Source organism: Saccopteryx leptura, chromosome 12 (assembly GCF_036850995.1).
Source record: "Saccopteryx leptura isolate mSacLep1 chromosome 12, mSacLep1_pri_phased_curated, whole genome shotgun sequence".
Lineage (NCBI taxonomy): Eukaryota > Metazoa > Chordata > Mammalia > Chiroptera > Emballonuridae > Saccopteryx > Saccopteryx leptura.
The window spans coordinates 53,570,505-53,587,691 of record NC_089514.1 but is presented as its reverse complement, the minus strand read 5'-3'; the positions used below and the strand labels follow the sequence as shown (position 1 = coordinate 53,587,691).

General features: G+C 35.7%; 1 protein-coding gene across 1 annotated transcript in view; it reads left to right on the top strand.

The window, feature by feature from the left end:
* The first annotated feature begins 16,396 nt into the window (after positions 1-16,396).
* Positions 16,397-17,187, top strand: part of SEMA3A (semaphorin 3A) — a 612,798-nt gene continuing 612,007 nt past the window's right edge. Inside the window, exon 1 of the mRNA XM_066353930.1 lies at positions 16,397-16,459. The gene's annotated coding sequence lies outside the window, so the exon portion shown is untranslated. The remainder of the gene's footprint in view (positions 16,460-17,187) is intronic.

Sequence of the window (17,187 nt, the reverse complement as noted above, 5' to 3'; positions counted from 1 at the left end):
TCGATTTTTTATTTTTTTATTATTTTTTTAACTTTTTATTCTTGACTAAATCTCATTAATACTATCAACAAAACCACCCTCAGTTGCCATTAAGGAAGAGAAAATCGAATATCATGGATACAAAAGAAAGAGAGGTAACACAGCTAGATGAGGAAAAATCTATGGAGAAAAAATTTAATATATTGGAAACCTTGGGGCTAAATGACAGAGAATTCAAGATAGAAATCCTAAAAATCCTCCGAGATATACAAGAAAACACAGAAAGGCAATTTAGGGAGCTCAGAAAACAACTCAATGAACACAAAGAATATATGTCCAAGGAAATTGAAATTATAAAAACAAATCCAACAGAGATGAAAAACTCAATTCACGAGCTGAAAAACTAAGTAACAAGCTTAGCTAATAGAACAGGTCAGATAGAAGAGAGAATTAGTGAAATAGAAGACAAGCAACTTGAGGCACAACAGAGAGAAGAAGAAAGAGACTCAAAAATTTAAAAAAATGAGATAGCCCTACAAGAATTATCTGACTCCATCAAAAAGAATAACATAAGAATAATAGGTATATCAGAGGGAGAAGAGAGAGAAAATGGAATGGAGAACATACTCAAACAAATAATAGATGAGAACTTCCCAAGCCTGTGGAAAGAACTAAAGCCTCAAGTTCAAGAAGCAAACAGAACTCCGAGTTTTCTTAACCCCAACAAACCTACTCCAAGGCATATCATAATGAAATTGACACAAACCAACAGCAAAGAAAAAATTCTCAAGGCAGCCAGGGAAAAGAAGAATACAACATATAAAGGAAGGCCCATTAGATTATCATCAGATTTCTCAGCAGAAACTCTACAAGCTAGAAGAGAGTGGACCCCAATATTTAAAGTCCTGAGAGAGAGGAACTTTCAGCCACGAATACTATACCCATCAAAGCTATCCTTCAAATATGAAGGAGAAATAAAAACATTCACAGATACAGAAAAGATGAGGGAATTTATCATCAGAAAACCCCCACTCCAGGAATTACTAAAGAGGGTTCTCCAATCAGATACAAAGAACAAAAAAAAAAACAGAGCCACAAGTAAAAGCTCCAAGAAGAACACAATAAAACCAAATTTAAACTGTGACAACAACAAAAAGAAAGAGGGGGAGAAGATGGAGATTAACAGTAGCAAAGGACGATGGAGTGCAAAAGTACTCACAAAATAGTTCGCTACAATGAACAGGGTAGGGACCCTTTTCATTACTCAAAGGTAACCACCATTGAAAAAAACACCACAGAAGCACATGAGATAAAAAAGATAGCAACAGAGGAAAGATGTAAGGAATACAACCAAATAAAAACAAAAGATAGAAAAACGAAAGAGAAGGATCAAACAAGACACAAAACTAACAGAAAGCAAGATATAAAATGGCAATAGGGAACTCACAAGTATCAATAATTACACTAAATGTAAACAGATTAAACTCACCAATAAAAAGGCACAGAGTAGCAGAATGGATTAAAAAAGAAAATCCAACTGTATGCTGCCTACAGGAAATTCATCTAATTAACAAGGATAAAAACAAATTCAAAGTGAAAGGCTGGAAAACAATACTCCAAGCAAATAATATCCAAAAAAAAGCAGGTGTAGCAATACTCATATCGGATAATGCTGACTACAAGACAGGAAAAGTACTCAGAGACCAAAATGGCCTTTTCATAATGGCTAAGGGGACACTGAATCAAGAAGACATAACAATTCTTAATATATATGCACCAAACCAAGGAGCACCAAAATATATAAGACAGCTACTTCTTGATCTTAAAACAAAAACTGACAAAAACACAATCATACTTGGAGACCTCAACACACTGCTGACAGCTCTAGATCGGTCATCCAAACAGAGAATCAACAAAGACATAGTGGCCTTAAACAAAACACTAGATCACGTGCATATGATAGACATCTACAGGACATTTCATCCCAAAGTGACTGAGTATACATTTTTCTCCACTGTACATGGATCATTCTCAAGAATTGACCATATATTGGGCCACAAAAACAACATCAGCAAATTCAGAAAAATCGAAGTTGTACCAAGCATATTTTCTGATCATAAAGCCTTGAAACTAGAATTCAACTGCAAAAAAGAGGAAAAAAATCCCACAAAAATGTGGAAACTAAACAACATACTTTTAAAAAATGAATGGGTCAAAGAAGAAATAAGTGCAGAGTTCAAAAGATATATACAGACTAATGAAAATGACAATACGACATATCAGAATCTATAGGATGCAGCAAAAGCAGTAATAAGAGGGAAGTTCATATCACTTCAGGCATATATGAACAAACAAGAGAGAGCCCAAGTGAACCACTTAACTTCACTCCTTAAGGAACTAGAAAAAGAAGAACAAAGACAACCCAAAACCAGCCGAAGAAAGGAGATAATAAAAATCAGAGCAGAAATAAATGAATTAGAGAACAGAAAAACTATAGAAAAAATTAATAGAACAAGGAGCTGGTTCTTTAAAAAGATCAACAAAATTGACAAACCCTTGGCAAGACTTACCAAGGAAAAAAGAGAAAGAACTCATATAAACAAAATCCAAAATGAAAGAGGAGAAATCACCACGGACACCGTAGATATACAAAGAATTATTGTAGAATACTATGAAAAACTTTATGCCACTAAATTCAACAACCTAGAAGAAATGGATAAATTCCTAGAACAATACAACCTTCCTAGACTGAGTCAAGAAGAAGCAGAAAGCCTAAACAGACCTATCAGGAGAGAAGAAATAGAAAAAACCATTAAAAACCTCCCCAAAAATAAAAGTCCAGGCCCTGACGGCTATACCAGCAAATTTTATCAAACATTCAAAGAAGACTTGGTTCTTATTCTACTCAAAGTCTTCCAAAAAATTGAAGAAGAAGCAATACTTCCAAACACATTTTATGAGGCCAACATAACCCTCATACCAAAACCAGGCAAGGATGGCACAAAAAAGGAAAACTACAGACCAATATCTCTAATGAATACAGATGCTAAAATACTAAACAAAATACTAGCAAATCGAATACAACAACATATTAAGAAAATAATACATCATGATCAAGTGGGATTCATCCCAGAATCTCAAGGATGGTTCAACATACGTAAAACGGTTAACGTAATACACCATATCAACAAAACAAAGAACAAAAACCACATGATCTTATCAATAGACGCAGAAAAGGCTTTCGATAAAATACAACACAATTTTATGTTTAAGACTCTCAAAAAAATGGGTATAGAAGGAAAATATCTCAACATGATAAAGGCCATATATGATAAACCATCAGCTAACATCATATTAAATGGCACTAAACTGAAGGCTTTCCCCCTTAAATCAGGAACAAGACAGGGTTGTCCACTCTCTCCACTCTTATTTAATGTGGTACTAGAGGTTCTAGCCAGAGCAATCAGACAAGACAAAGAAATAAAAGGCATCCATATCGGAAAAGAAGAAGTAAAGGTATCACTTTTTGCAGATGATATGATGCTATACATTGAAAACCCCAAAGAATCCACAAAAAGACTACTAGAAACAATAAGCCAGTACAGTAAGGTCGCAGGATACAAAATTAACATACAGAAGTCAATAGCCTTTCTATATGCCAACAATGAAACAACTGAGAAGGAACTCAAAAGAATAATCCCCTTCACGATTGCAACAAAAAAAATAAAATACTTAGGAATAAACATAACAAAGAATGTAAAGGACTTATATAATGAAAACTATAAACCATTGTTAAGGGAAATCGAAAAAGATATAATGAGATGGAAGAATATACCTTGTTCTTGGCTAGGAAGAATAAATATAATCAAGATGGCTATATTACCCAAAGCAATATACAAATTTAATGCAATTCCCATCAAACTTCCAATGACGTTTTTTAAAGAAATAGAGCAAAAAATCATCAGATTTATATGGAACTATAAAAAACCCTGAATAGCCAAAGCAATCCTAAAGAAAAAGAATGAAGCTGGGGGCATTACAATACCTGACTTCAAACTATATTATAGGGCCACGACAATCAAAACAGCATGGTATTGGCAGAAAAATAGACAATCAGACCAATGGAACAGAATAGAAAGTCCAGAAATAAAACCACATATATATAGTCAAATAATTTTTTATAAAGGGGCCAACAACACACAATGGAGAAAAGAAATCCTCTTCAATAAATGGTGCTGGGAAAACTGGAAAGCCACATGCAAAAGAATGAAACTGGACTACAGTCTCTCCCCCTGTACTAAAATTAACTCAAAATGGATCAAAGATCTAAACATAAGACCTGAAACAATTAAGTACATAGAAGAAGACATAGGTACTCAACTCATGGACCTGGGTTTTAAAGAGCATTTTATGAATTTGACTCCACAGGCAAGAGAAGTGAAGGCAAAAATTAATGAATGGGACTACATCAGACTAAGCAGTTTTTGCTCAGCAAGAGAAACTGATAACAAAATAAACAGAAAGCCAACTAAATGGGAAATGATATTTTCAAACAACAGCTCAGATAAGGGCCTAATATCCAAAATATACAAAGAACTCATAAAACTCAACAACAAACAAACAAACAATCCAATAAAAAAATGGGAAGAGGATATGAATAGACACTTTTCCCAGGAAGAAATACAAATGGCCAACAGATATATGAAAAGATGCTCATCTTCTTTAGCTATTAGAGAAATGCAAATCAAAACTGCAATGAGATACTACCTCACACCTGTTCGATTAGCTGTTATTAGCAAGACAGGTAATAGCAAATGTTGGAGAGGCTGTGGAGAAAAAGGAACCCTCATACACTGTTGGTGGGAATGTAAAGTAGTACAACCATTATGGAAGAAAGTATGGTGGTTCCTCAAAAAACTGAAAATAGAACTACCTTATGACCCAGCAATCCCTCTACTGGGTATATACCCCCAAAACTCAGAAACATTGACTTGTAAAGACACATGCAGCCCCATGTTCATTGCAGCATTGTTCACAGTGGCCAGGACATGGAAACAACCAAAAAGCCCATCAATAGATGACTGGATAAAGAAGATGTGGCACATATACACTATGGAATACTACTCAGCCATAAGAAATGATGACATCGGAACATTTACAGCAAAATGGTGGGATCTTGATAACATGATACGAAGCGAAATAAGTAAATCAGAAAAAACCAGGAACTGTATTATTGCATACGTAGGTGGGACATAATAGTGAAACTAAAAGACATTGATAAGAGTGTGGTGGTTACGGGGGGGGAGGGGGGAATGGGAGAGGGAAAGAGGGTAGGGAGGGGCACAAAGAAAACAAGATAGAAGGTGACAGAGGACAATCTGACTTTGGGTGGTGGGTATGCAACATAATTGAACGACAAGATAACCTGGACTTGTTATCTTTGAATATATGTATCCTGATTTATTGATGTCACCCCATTAAAAAAAATAAAATTATGAAAAAAAATAATAATGGGCCTTCCTTTATATGTTGTATTCTTCTTTTCCCTGGCTGCCTTAAGAATTTTTTTGTCATTGGTTCGTGCCAATTTCATTATGATGTGCCTTGGAGTAGGTTTGTTGGAGTTAAGAAAACTCGGAGTTCTGTTTGCTTCTTGAATTTGAGGCTTTAATTCTTTCCACAGGCTTGGGAAGTTCTTATCTATTATTTGTTTGAATATGTTCTCCATTCCATTTTCTCTCTCTTCTCCCTCTGATATACCTATTTTTATTATGTTATTCTTTTTGGTGGAGTCAGACAATTCCTGTAGGGCTATCTCATTTTTTTTAAATTTTTGATTCTCTTTCTTCTTCTCTCTGTTGTGCCTCAAGTTGCTTGTCTTCTATTTCGCTAATCCTACCTTCTCTCTGGCCTGTTCTATTAGCTAAGCTTGTTACCTTGTTTTTCAGCTCGTGAATTGAGTTTTTCATCTCTGTTTGATTTGTTTTTATAGTTTCAATTTCCTTGGACATATATTCTTTGTGTTCATTGAGTTGTTTTCTGAGCTCCCTAAATGGCCTTTCTGTGTTTTCTTGTTTATATCTGAGTATTTTTAGGATTTCTGTTTTAAATTTTCTGTCATTTAGCTCCAAGGTTTCCAATATATTAAGTTTTTTCTCCATAGTTTTTCCTCATCTATCTGTGTTACTTCTCTTTCTTTTGTATCCATGATATTTGATTTTCTCTTCCTTAATGGCATCTGAGGGTGTTTTTGTTGATAGTATTAATGAGATTTAATAAAGAATAAAAAGTTAAAAAAATAAAAATAAAAAGTAGAAAAGAATTTAAAAAATTAAAAATTAAAAAAAATTATTCCCCCACCCTTCTTTTTTTCTCTCCTCTCCTCTCCTCTCCCCTCCTTCTTGGGAAAATCTTGTGGTGAACTGTGAATTATATTGTGCTAAAATAGAACAAACAATGACTCTAATGGAGGGCCTGAGTTGGGGAGAAGTAATACAGGGGTAAAAGAAGCGGGTATGGACCCACAAAATGCAAATAAGAAAAACTTTTTGGTCAAGAATAAAATGATTTGCTTTTAGGTGTTGGTTGACTAAGAGATATGATGAGAGGAATAAGAGGGAAACAGGAAAATGGGGGGAAAATTGAAAAATTAGTATTGTATTTAGTGGAACAAGAACTAGATAAAATGGAGAGCCATGGTTGGGAGCACTGCTAGTGAGTTAAAAAAAAGCGAAGTAAAAACCCCTCAAAACGCCACAAACATATGTTTGAGTCCCAGGTAAGATAATTTGTTCATTATTGAGGATTAAATGAGAGGAAACATAAAGGAGGAAGGAAGAAACTAATATAGAGGGAGAAAAGAAAGAGAGAGAGAAAAAGAGGGAACCACTAAAAGAAGAAGAAAGAAAGGAGAGAGAGAGTTAAGGGTTTTGGAGTGCAACCCTCATAGAGAGAAAGGAAGAAGAAAGAAAAGATAATGGGAGATATGACACTTATGGGTAGTGTAGTTCAAGGAGAGGAGAGAGTAAGACCAGCAGAGAATTAAATGACCAAATTGGTAGAGGAAAAAAATAATCAAGACATGAAGATAAGAGAAACAAATGAACAAATATAATAAAATGGAATAGTTTATAAAGTCTGTGGGTTATTCTTGATTTTGAGAGGTTATCTTCTTGCTTTTTCTTTTCTCTCCCTCTTCCTGGTTGGTGACTCTATACCCCGGGTTCTACCCCTGTGGCATGCTTAGGTAGAGGTTTTCAGTTGATAAGTCTCTATGGCGATGTCTTATATTGGGCTTCAGTCTCATTGGCAGTCAAGGCTCATTAGCATTTGTAGGCTCTGACAGTGAAAGAGTCCATGTTCCTGGAGCCTCTCTCCTAGTCTTTCCTTCCTGAATTAGTAGCCTGATAATCCAGCTATGGGGTTGCTGCTGCCTCTGCCTGGATAGTAAGAGGTTCAAAGAGCTGGCAAATCCTCACTCTATTCCCACTCAACACAGGGCTCTGGGTAAGGCTCAATCAGTCAGAGTTGCTCACATAATCAGGAGGGGCTTCTGCCCACACAAAGACCTCTGACTCTGCCACTCTATCTGGTAACATGGGCGGGCGCCTACTCCTGGGCACTCAGAGGAAACTCTCGCTCACTATCTGTGTGCGCAGACTGGGATATGGAGCTGGCCATCTCTTACTCTGAATGAGACCCCCGCCCGCACGGAAAAATTCCAGCGTTGGAATTAGCTCTCGCTCCCTCCCCGTGCGTGGCTTTTTCAGGGTGCTGGGGCAGCCCGAGATTCCGCTTTCAGCCCACACAAAGGCCCATGACTCTGCTCCTCTGTCCGGGAACACAGGCGCCCACTCCCAAGGTGCTCAGAGGAATCTCTTGCCCACTCTCCGTGTGCGCGCCGACCAGGATATCAGGCCGGCCATCTCATGCTCTGAGTTAGACCCCTGCCCGCCTGGAAAAGTTCCAGCGTTGGAATTAGCTCTCATTTCCTCCTTGTGCTCGGCTTTTTCAGGGCACTGGGGTAGTCCCGAGATTCTGCTTTTGGCCCACACAAAGACCTCTGACTCTGCCTCTCTGTGGGGTAACATGGGTGCCCACTCCCGGGGCTGTAGGAGGAATCTCTCACCCACTATCTGTGAGCGCCGACCAGGAGATAGGGGTGAATGGCTGCCCCACTTGTCTTTCTTTGTCTGGGTTTGGCGCGAGTGTTAGCTTGTATTGACTGGGTTGCCACAAGCACAGATTTTCCTCGGCTTGGATCTCCGTGCCACAGCCTGGTTTGGCAGTTTGTGCTGCAGCCTGGATCTATTCACCCCCTTTGCCTGCTTTAGTTCCTATTCTCTCAGTTCCCAGAGAAAGAAGCCCTATTTAGGTTAGTGAGGAAGGTGGAGTGTTTCCCACTCCATATTTCCTTTGGGATTTGATTATATATTTAGCCAATTTTTTGCTCAACCATACCTTCGGGTGTATTGCGGAACATCTGGAGGCTCCAAGGATAGATTTTTCTGTTTCTGGTTGAAGATCTCGTTGAGTTTTGGGGAAGATTTATTGGTATCACTCCCTACAGCACCATTACTCTCGAGTTTGAAATTTTATTGGCTTGACTGTATTAATTAATAGTCTTAATTTGTTTTATTACTTGTTCACTTCATAGAGCAGCATCACTTCCTTTTCCACCACCTCATACATAACATCTCAATTCTAATTCATCATTGATTTGTTCCCTCATTCATTTATCTTTAAATTCACTGCTTCACAAAATCCCCCTTAAAATTTTGTTTTTTACCCAAATATTTTTACTATTTCAAAATACCATTTTTTAATTCAGTTGATAAGAAAAATATTTTTAGTGTCCTTGCCAAAGTATTCACCATATTTCTCCCTAACAAATTCCTGACTTACTTTCTAGGTAGTTAAAATGATGACATCAAACTTCCCTACAGCTAGCTGTGAAGCCAATATTGTATAAGCAAAGATTTTTGCTTGGACTCGTACAAGTTTGCCCTTTAAAAGATGCTGAACAACTAGAATGGGTCCCATTTTATCTTCTCCTTCCTCTAGTCATCACAAAAACAATGACCAGAATTCCAGCAGCCATTTTGTGACCTTGAAATTGACGTCTATTAGTCAGGACTGACAAAGCAGAAAGAAAGATACTCTCTCTTGCCTTGACAAATAATGCCATACAACACTTGGGCTGTTACTTCTGGACTTCTCTTATTTGAGCAAAGAAGAAACATGGAATAAATATTGATCTTTGCAAATCTATTATTTTCTATTACTTTCAGATTAATTTTCACTCAACCTCTTCATTCAGCTCTAATTAGGTAAAAAGTTTTGTTGTTTCTAGCTTTGAAACTCCTTTTTGAGTAATGTTTTTTTTGTTTGATTTTTTTCCCTAGTACTATTATCATTAACCAAGTCTATTTGGGCATCTTAAATATTCAAATTCATCAAATTTTCTGAGTTTGCAATAAATCCTACTAGAAATATTTAGCTATATAAACATTTGAAAAAAATATTTATGGTATCTGAACTAGGATCCAATCATGATGTTAGAAAATGGGGATACAGATATTATGATTACTCAACCACAAACTTATATTCATTCCATTGGATACAGTTCCAGTGTAGTGATCTCATCATATTTAAACTTCACAAATAAGGTTGCAGTCCTATTTTTTATGAGGTTTGGGGAAGTTAAATAACTATTAAGTCAGTGGTAGTTAACCTGGTCCCTACCACCCACTAGTGGGCATTCCAGCTTTCATGGTGGGCAGTAGCAGAGCAACCAAAGTATAAATAAAAAGATAGATTTAACTATAGTAAGTTGTTTTATAAAGATTTATTCTGCCAAACTTAGCAAAAATCCAACATAAAGTACTTGGTAAGTAATTATTATTATATGCTTTAACTTGCTGTAACTCTGCTTTATAAATTTTATAAAGTAAAGTTACTCCCCTACTTTATAAATCACTATTACTATGGAACCGGTGGGCAGTTAGAAAGTTTCGCTACTAACAGAGATCCAAAAGTGGGAGGTAGGTATGAAAAGGTTGACTACCCCTTTATTAAGTGATGGAATTGGGATTTAAATGAAAGACATAAAATCTTACATGTTCAATTGAACCACAGGCACATGGCACAAACATAGGGGTAGTAACAGTAATGGATTGTAAGGAGGACCAGAATATATCAGTTTGTAGGGATAGTGCTATGCAGAGAGAAAAGTGATGATTAAATGAGAAATATAGGTCAGTGCCTGAGTTATTGCAGCACACTGAAAGGCTGCCTTGCCTTTTCTAATCTCTTCCAATTAATCTTTCCAAAACATATTTATCACGCCAGGCACTTACCAGAAAGCTTTGAACAATGTTTCTTTGTTCTACACAATTTTAGCTTTTCCTAACTTTCTTCATGATTCTAATTCCTACTCTCTATTTGAGAGTCCTACCTCTGCATTTATGCATACCACACTAATCTCTCATTTTTCTGACTTCCTATTTAATTTATTGTCTGTATTGTACTTTCTGATAACTCTCATTTAATTTATTGTGTGCTTACCTTTATCATAAGTAGTTTGTAAAATGTTTTAGGGTTAAACACTAGGTCTTGCTTTGCTTCTCTATGAAGTAAGTCTACATCAGTGATAGTTTGTAAGAAGCATCTCTTGTTTGTTTGAGCTGAATTAAAATTTGCCTAACAAATATTGAAAATGGTAAAAAGAAGTTTTTTTCATTCTAGATCATTAGTGTTTGGATTAACTGACTCAAAAACATTCTCCTATTAACCTGAGTAGTTTATAGTATTAGCCTAAACAAATTGTAGAGTTGGCAAAGCTGTATTTTAGACCTCTTTTCTTTCATTTAAATATTCTCTGTTTCTTTGTGCCTCCATACTTTGCCTAATTTTGTGAATCATTTGTATCTTTTTCTAAGAACTTTCCTTGGCTTGACCTCCTCCTGGAGATGTATAAAGGACCTCAGCCAACATAAAGCTTTTATGATGGCTGCTGGACTATTATTGATCCCCCCCCAAAACTATTTATATGCTCCAAGAAAGTTCTTCTGTAATACAACTTGTCCTTTCAAACATGTATCATGCCAGCCTTCCAGTGACCACTAGCTTAAGTCCTAATTTAATCCAGATGATAAAAAAAAATTAAGAAAATATTCAAAATAGTAACTTTTAATCTTCCTTTTAGATTACTAGTATTTTAACTACAGTAAAACATTTGCAGAGACTATTCTTGACCTTGGCCAGAAGGATATTTTAAGTAAAATATTTAATATTTAATAAAGGAAGAAGGTGACAAGTGTTGGAAGCATTTTGTGTCATAGAATTCTACGAATTGCCTGACCAGGCAGTGGCACAGTAGATAGAGCATTGGACTGGGATATGGATGACCCAGGTTCAAAACCCTGATCTTGCTGGCTTGAGCACAAGCTTGAGTGTGGGCTTATCCAGCTTGACTGCTGTTTTACCAGATTGAGTATAGTGTCACTGGCTTGAGTGTGAGATCATAGACATGACCCCATGGTTGCTGGCTTGAGCCCAAGGTCGCTGGCATGAGCTAGGGATCAATCACTCTGCTGTAGCCTTCTAGTCAAGGTACATATGAGGAAGCAATCAGTGAACAACTAAGGAGACTAAGGATCTGCAAGGAAGAATTGATGTTTCTCATCTCTCTCCCTTCCTGTCTGTCTATCCCTTTCTATCCCTCTCTCTATCTCTCTCTCTGTCAAAATAAATAAATAAATAAAAAGAATTCTACAAATTATGGCTAGTCTTACAAAAGGTGTTAACCCTATATATTTGTTGAATTCTTAATTATTCACACCCAAATGACAAATCTTTGTATAATTTTTAAAGGTTTGCTTATAGAAATATTTAAATGTATACATAATATTCTATTGATATTTTATCTATATTATTAAAATAATATCATAAAGTTAATAGCATACTAATGACTTGGAATATAATACATTTTTTCTGCTAAAATGCATAATGTATTTTAGAGCTAATAATTAACAACCGAAAATAATAATAATAACACTTTTCCTGTATACCTTTCTAGAGCTTGTATATCAACAAAATATAAAACTTTCTGTTCCATATTTATCTTACATATAATTGAACCCACTTAAACAAACAACACCGGAGAAAAATCAAACACATAAACAAACAAATCTTCTGAGCAGAAGAAACAGTGGGTCCTGTGCCTTAAAAAGATCAGTGAATTTATAGTCTAAGGTTAACAATGGGGCAGAAAAATAGAATAGTTTTGAAGATATTTATAAAACATATGAGACATTACATTCATATAACTGCTTCAACATTTAATAGTTAAAACAGTTTTGAAGAAATGTCACCTGGTAACTAGGAATCAGCATGAGGGTTTTTTATTATCTTAAACTCAGAAATAAGCAGTTTGGAACTTAAGATTTTTACCATTTGAGCTTTAAAATATTGACACAACTGAGACACAGGTTTAAAAAAGATTCAAATCTTGAACCAGTTAAAAATTCCATGAATTTTGGTTTCAATGATGTAATATCTTAAATATTTGAACAAATATATCACACAGAAATATTTGTATTTAATTTAAACTACAATTTTTATATTGAATTGGAAATGACAGGTCACATTTGGAATTTATTAAAATGATCTTATTAATAATAACTCCACAGCCACCGTGACCATGGTAAACACCAGTAGAACTAAAGGGGAGAGTGTGTGTGATGGAATGGTGATAAAGGCAATGAGAGTTTGAGGGTGGAAATCAGAAGCAAGGTGTTTTGGTTGTGGAAAAATTATGATTTTTCTGTTTTTAAAGAAAAAAGAAACAGTGACATCTAATCATAAATTTGATAGCATTTGTTATGAAAGACTTTTTGAGATTAAGTTTATAAGATGGTTTGTAAATAAACCTAGAAATAAATAAAAATAAAGTCAGTATGCTTATCCAAACTTTAGTATATAAGTTACACTGGAAACTCCCCATGACATTCTTGGGATGTTTCCAATTTGCACCATTTTCAGCCAAGATAGGAAAAAAAACAACCAAAAAAACGACACATTGAAAGTATTCGTGGCATTTTATGTAAAACCATGAAAATTTAGGAATTTTATTTGTTTTTTCTAATGAAAATTTTGAAATCTGAAAATTGTAAATGTTTGACTGAAGTTCATAAAAGAGATTTTAGATGGCCACAGGTAAATTTTATTTTAATTAACTCCAGTTAAAAATAATATTAATTGCTCTTATAAAATATTTCTAAAGGTAATTCTGTATTCTTTCAGTAGTATGTTTTCTATAACTTGAATACAAAAATATGCCTGTAATATCTTTGGGATATATAAACCTCTCAAATATACATTCGCACACTCACACACAAACACATTCTGAAATAATCGACATTGTTAAAAAGATGCTATCCTCATATTTCAGCTATACACAAACAGTATTGTGAATCATTTAGGCTTCTTCAAGCTGTATTGGCCCCTTGGGTTACATTTAAACTGTAACCTGTTTTTTCACCCAGTATTATATCTACTCTTTTTTTCTGTCTTCCTCTTTTTTGGTACTCTATAACAATTATTACCATACCTTATAGTTATCTTTCATCATTTTTTAATACTTTCCTTAAATTTATTCTTAAATTCTGAAGCATATTCATTCTTATGTTCTTGCTTTGAATGGGATGATAGGACACTTTGCTAACTTTTTTGCGAGATTCTTACAACTATCCAAAGTCTGAGGAATATAAATCAATATGTATGTCAGTGTAATCTAGCATATAACATAAGACTGACTATGCTGTCATTCAAAACCATAATTTTATTTTCCCTATACTACTTAATATGATTTTACTGCTGAGTAAAATAAGCTTCTGTTAGAAAAAAATAAAGTATTTTTTCCCTGACAGGGAAAGGGTAAAATATAAAAGGAGAATAAGAAATTATTACTCAAACAATAGATTTCACTTGCCCTAGGGAAATATAGAAATGAGTTGAAAATTAAGGATTTTTTTTATTTATTGAAATCTAGCCTGACCAGACAGTGGTGCAGTAGATAGAGCATCAGCCTGGGACACAGAGGAGCCAAGTTTGAAACCCTGAGGTTGCTGGCTTGAGCATGGGCTCACCAGATTGAACACAGGGTCACCAGCTGGAGCATGGGATCATACACATAACCCCATGGTCTCTGGCTTGAAGCCCAAGGTTGCTGGGTTGAGCCAAAGGTTGCTGGGTTGAGTAAAAGGTCACTGGCTCAGCTGAAGCCCCCCCAGTAAAGGCACATATGAGAAAATAATCAATGAGCAACTAAGGTGCTGCAACAAAGAATTGATGCTTCTTATCTCTCCTTCCTGTCTGTCTGTCCCTACCTTTCCTTCTCTGTCTCTATTTTGCTAAAAAAAAAAAAAAATCTTTCAATATAATTTTTCTTTCTACTGATTTTTATAAACCAAATGAGAATATTAAAACAAACAAACAAACAAACAAAAACCATGTTCTCTGCCATGGATGAATAGCTTTGTTGGTTAGAGTATCGTCCCAAAGCTCAGAAGTTGCAGGTTCAATTCTCTGTCAGGGCACATACAGAAACTGATTGATGTTACTGTCTCTCTCTCTTTCTCTTACTTTCTCTAAAATCAATAAAATAAACAGTAAAGCAAACAAACAAACAAACACTTTCTCAGGGGTGGACTACAACATGGTGTACAGAAGATTTGTTGTAGAATTTCGCACCTGAAACCTGTATAATTTTGTTAAGCAATGTCACCCGAAAGTTCAATTTAAAAAAGTTTTAATTCTAAGAAAATGTGCAAATGAATTATTTCTGTAATATATGTTCTTAGGCAATTCTTACCCTCAATAACCCTTTGCATCCATAGTGAAACTCTTATCAGTGGGCTGGACAGTATTTCTATTACCTATTTGGACACATGAAGCTAGATAATTTAATTCTACATTATAACTACTCAAATACATAAAAAGAGAGTTTATTTCTAATTTTCCTGTAAAAGAAATCAATGATAATCATTTTATTTTATTTTATTTTATTTTATGCAAGGTAAGAATTATTCTACATGGAGACTACATGACATGGTGAAAGTGAGAGCCAGTGGAATCCTGTTTCTAAATATAACTAATGTGTGACCTGGTTAGAGAACCCTCTCCAGCTCTTTCCCTCATCTGTAAAGAGAAAAGGTGACGATAATAATAGTAATACTGACACAAGGTGTCCTTGTAGGACTCAAAAGAGATGAGGCATGTAGAGCTCTTTGCATTGCTTCTGGGGGGTAGCAAATGTTCAATTAGCAGCATAATCATTATTAATTATAATAGTAGTTGTGCACTATTTAACATAAAAAAGTAGTCTTCCACAATTCTAGGAAATAGCACAAACTGTTCTGATCTGTGAAAATTAACTGTAGTCACTCATTTTTGATTTTCAAGAAGTGTAACTCAGATAGCCCTAACATTTCCATGGATTAAGGTACCTGAGCTAATATGGGGTAAGCAGAAATACTACCAGAGGACATTTTTTTTCCTAACAATATGCTTCAACCACATTTTTTTAAAAAAATGCCCAATTGCAAAATGTCAATCAGCCTGGCACTATAAATCTCCTTAAAGCAATTTAATTCAGATTAAAAAGATAACCTGGGTTTATAGAACAGAATGAAGGATCTGTTTCAAATCCATCACGATATACTATCAATAACCCACCATGACCCGTGATTGAGTAGTTTCAATTAAATTCAGTTAGGGTGGAGGGGGAAGGGTGCTTCATTTAATCCTTCATTTCGAGTTTAAGTAAATATTATAAATATCTCTGTAAGTTTTGTAGCTTAAACATCTTTCTTCTTACTGAATTATTGTTTTCCTCGCTATAGAACAGTACAACTTGGGGAACTCGTGTTCCCAGGAGCTTTAACGCTACCCCACTTCCAATACCATAAAACGGAGGCCTGCTGTTTTAATCACGCCTCTCTCTCTCTCAGTGTTGTTTGCGCCCTGGTACAACCCATCTGCCTTGAATCTAGTGCTCCGCTGGGGCTGCACACATCTGCCAGCCAGACTACCTTCGTACACAATTACTCAATCCATCGTAGGGCTCTTTAATAGGAAACAAGTGTGACAACGGCGAGCCTCTTTCGTTTTCCCCCTCCCTCTTAAACCACAGAGTCAAATCGCTCTAATAGAGATGAAGCTTGATAGATCCGCCCAGGTGTAGGTGAAATGGTAGAGCCTCCGGGGTAATAGATGCTGTGCTCTCATGCTGAAGCTCAGCACTTTGTCCTGAGCGGCTCTCCAGCAGCCTGCCATGCGCTGCTCCTTGTACAGTTGCAAAGTCAACACGCGTCTGGCCGCTCACATGTATGTCTAATCCATAGGGCTACCTGCAGCTAGGTAAGGACAGCAGAACAACCCTTTCACCTCAACGTGTGGACAAAGGACAGCAAATGCAGTAAGTATAATCTCTCTCTCTCTCTCTCTCTCTCTCTCTCTTTTATTTTACTTGGAATTAATTAGGGATGTTTACTCTCAGGAACTCTCTAAAGACTTTGCAAAAGAGCTAGCAGAAAGCCTGTGTTCATTAGCCAGGGGATCTCCTCTGATTTCATTTTGCAGGGTGCTTTGGCGCTGTCACTGAAGTTTAAATACTCGCCTGTGACTTCCTGGTTCAGAAGGTCTCGGCACTAAAACGTGGTGCTAATAATATTGCTAATGCAATCCTGTAGGCTGGCATATTATCTGCTATTTCTGGGTGTAATGCCCTTTATTACTGTCAAAAAATGATGGTGGCAAGTGTTTGGTCACAATTATTAGAAAATAGCCTTTAAGAAGCACATATTCTTTAAAAATAAATTTCAACTTGTATTGATACATCACTATTTATACACTAATGTGAAGAATTTGCTTGTGATTTTTACTTAACAAATTTATACACCTGAATCTCTTGCCAAAGAAGTGATCCTAGAAACTCTAAAACCAGTATTAGATTGTAGCAGCAATGACAATGATAATGAATTTTTAGAACAAACAAAACAAAACAAGAGATCATTTGTCTAATAGCATAGCAAAAGATATTAAAACCAGATGTAGGAAATCTCAACTTTGACTTTTAGGTCTTTCATGCTTGGTTTAAAGCTGCCTTCACATTTGCGTTTACTTTGCATTTACAACTTTAGATTC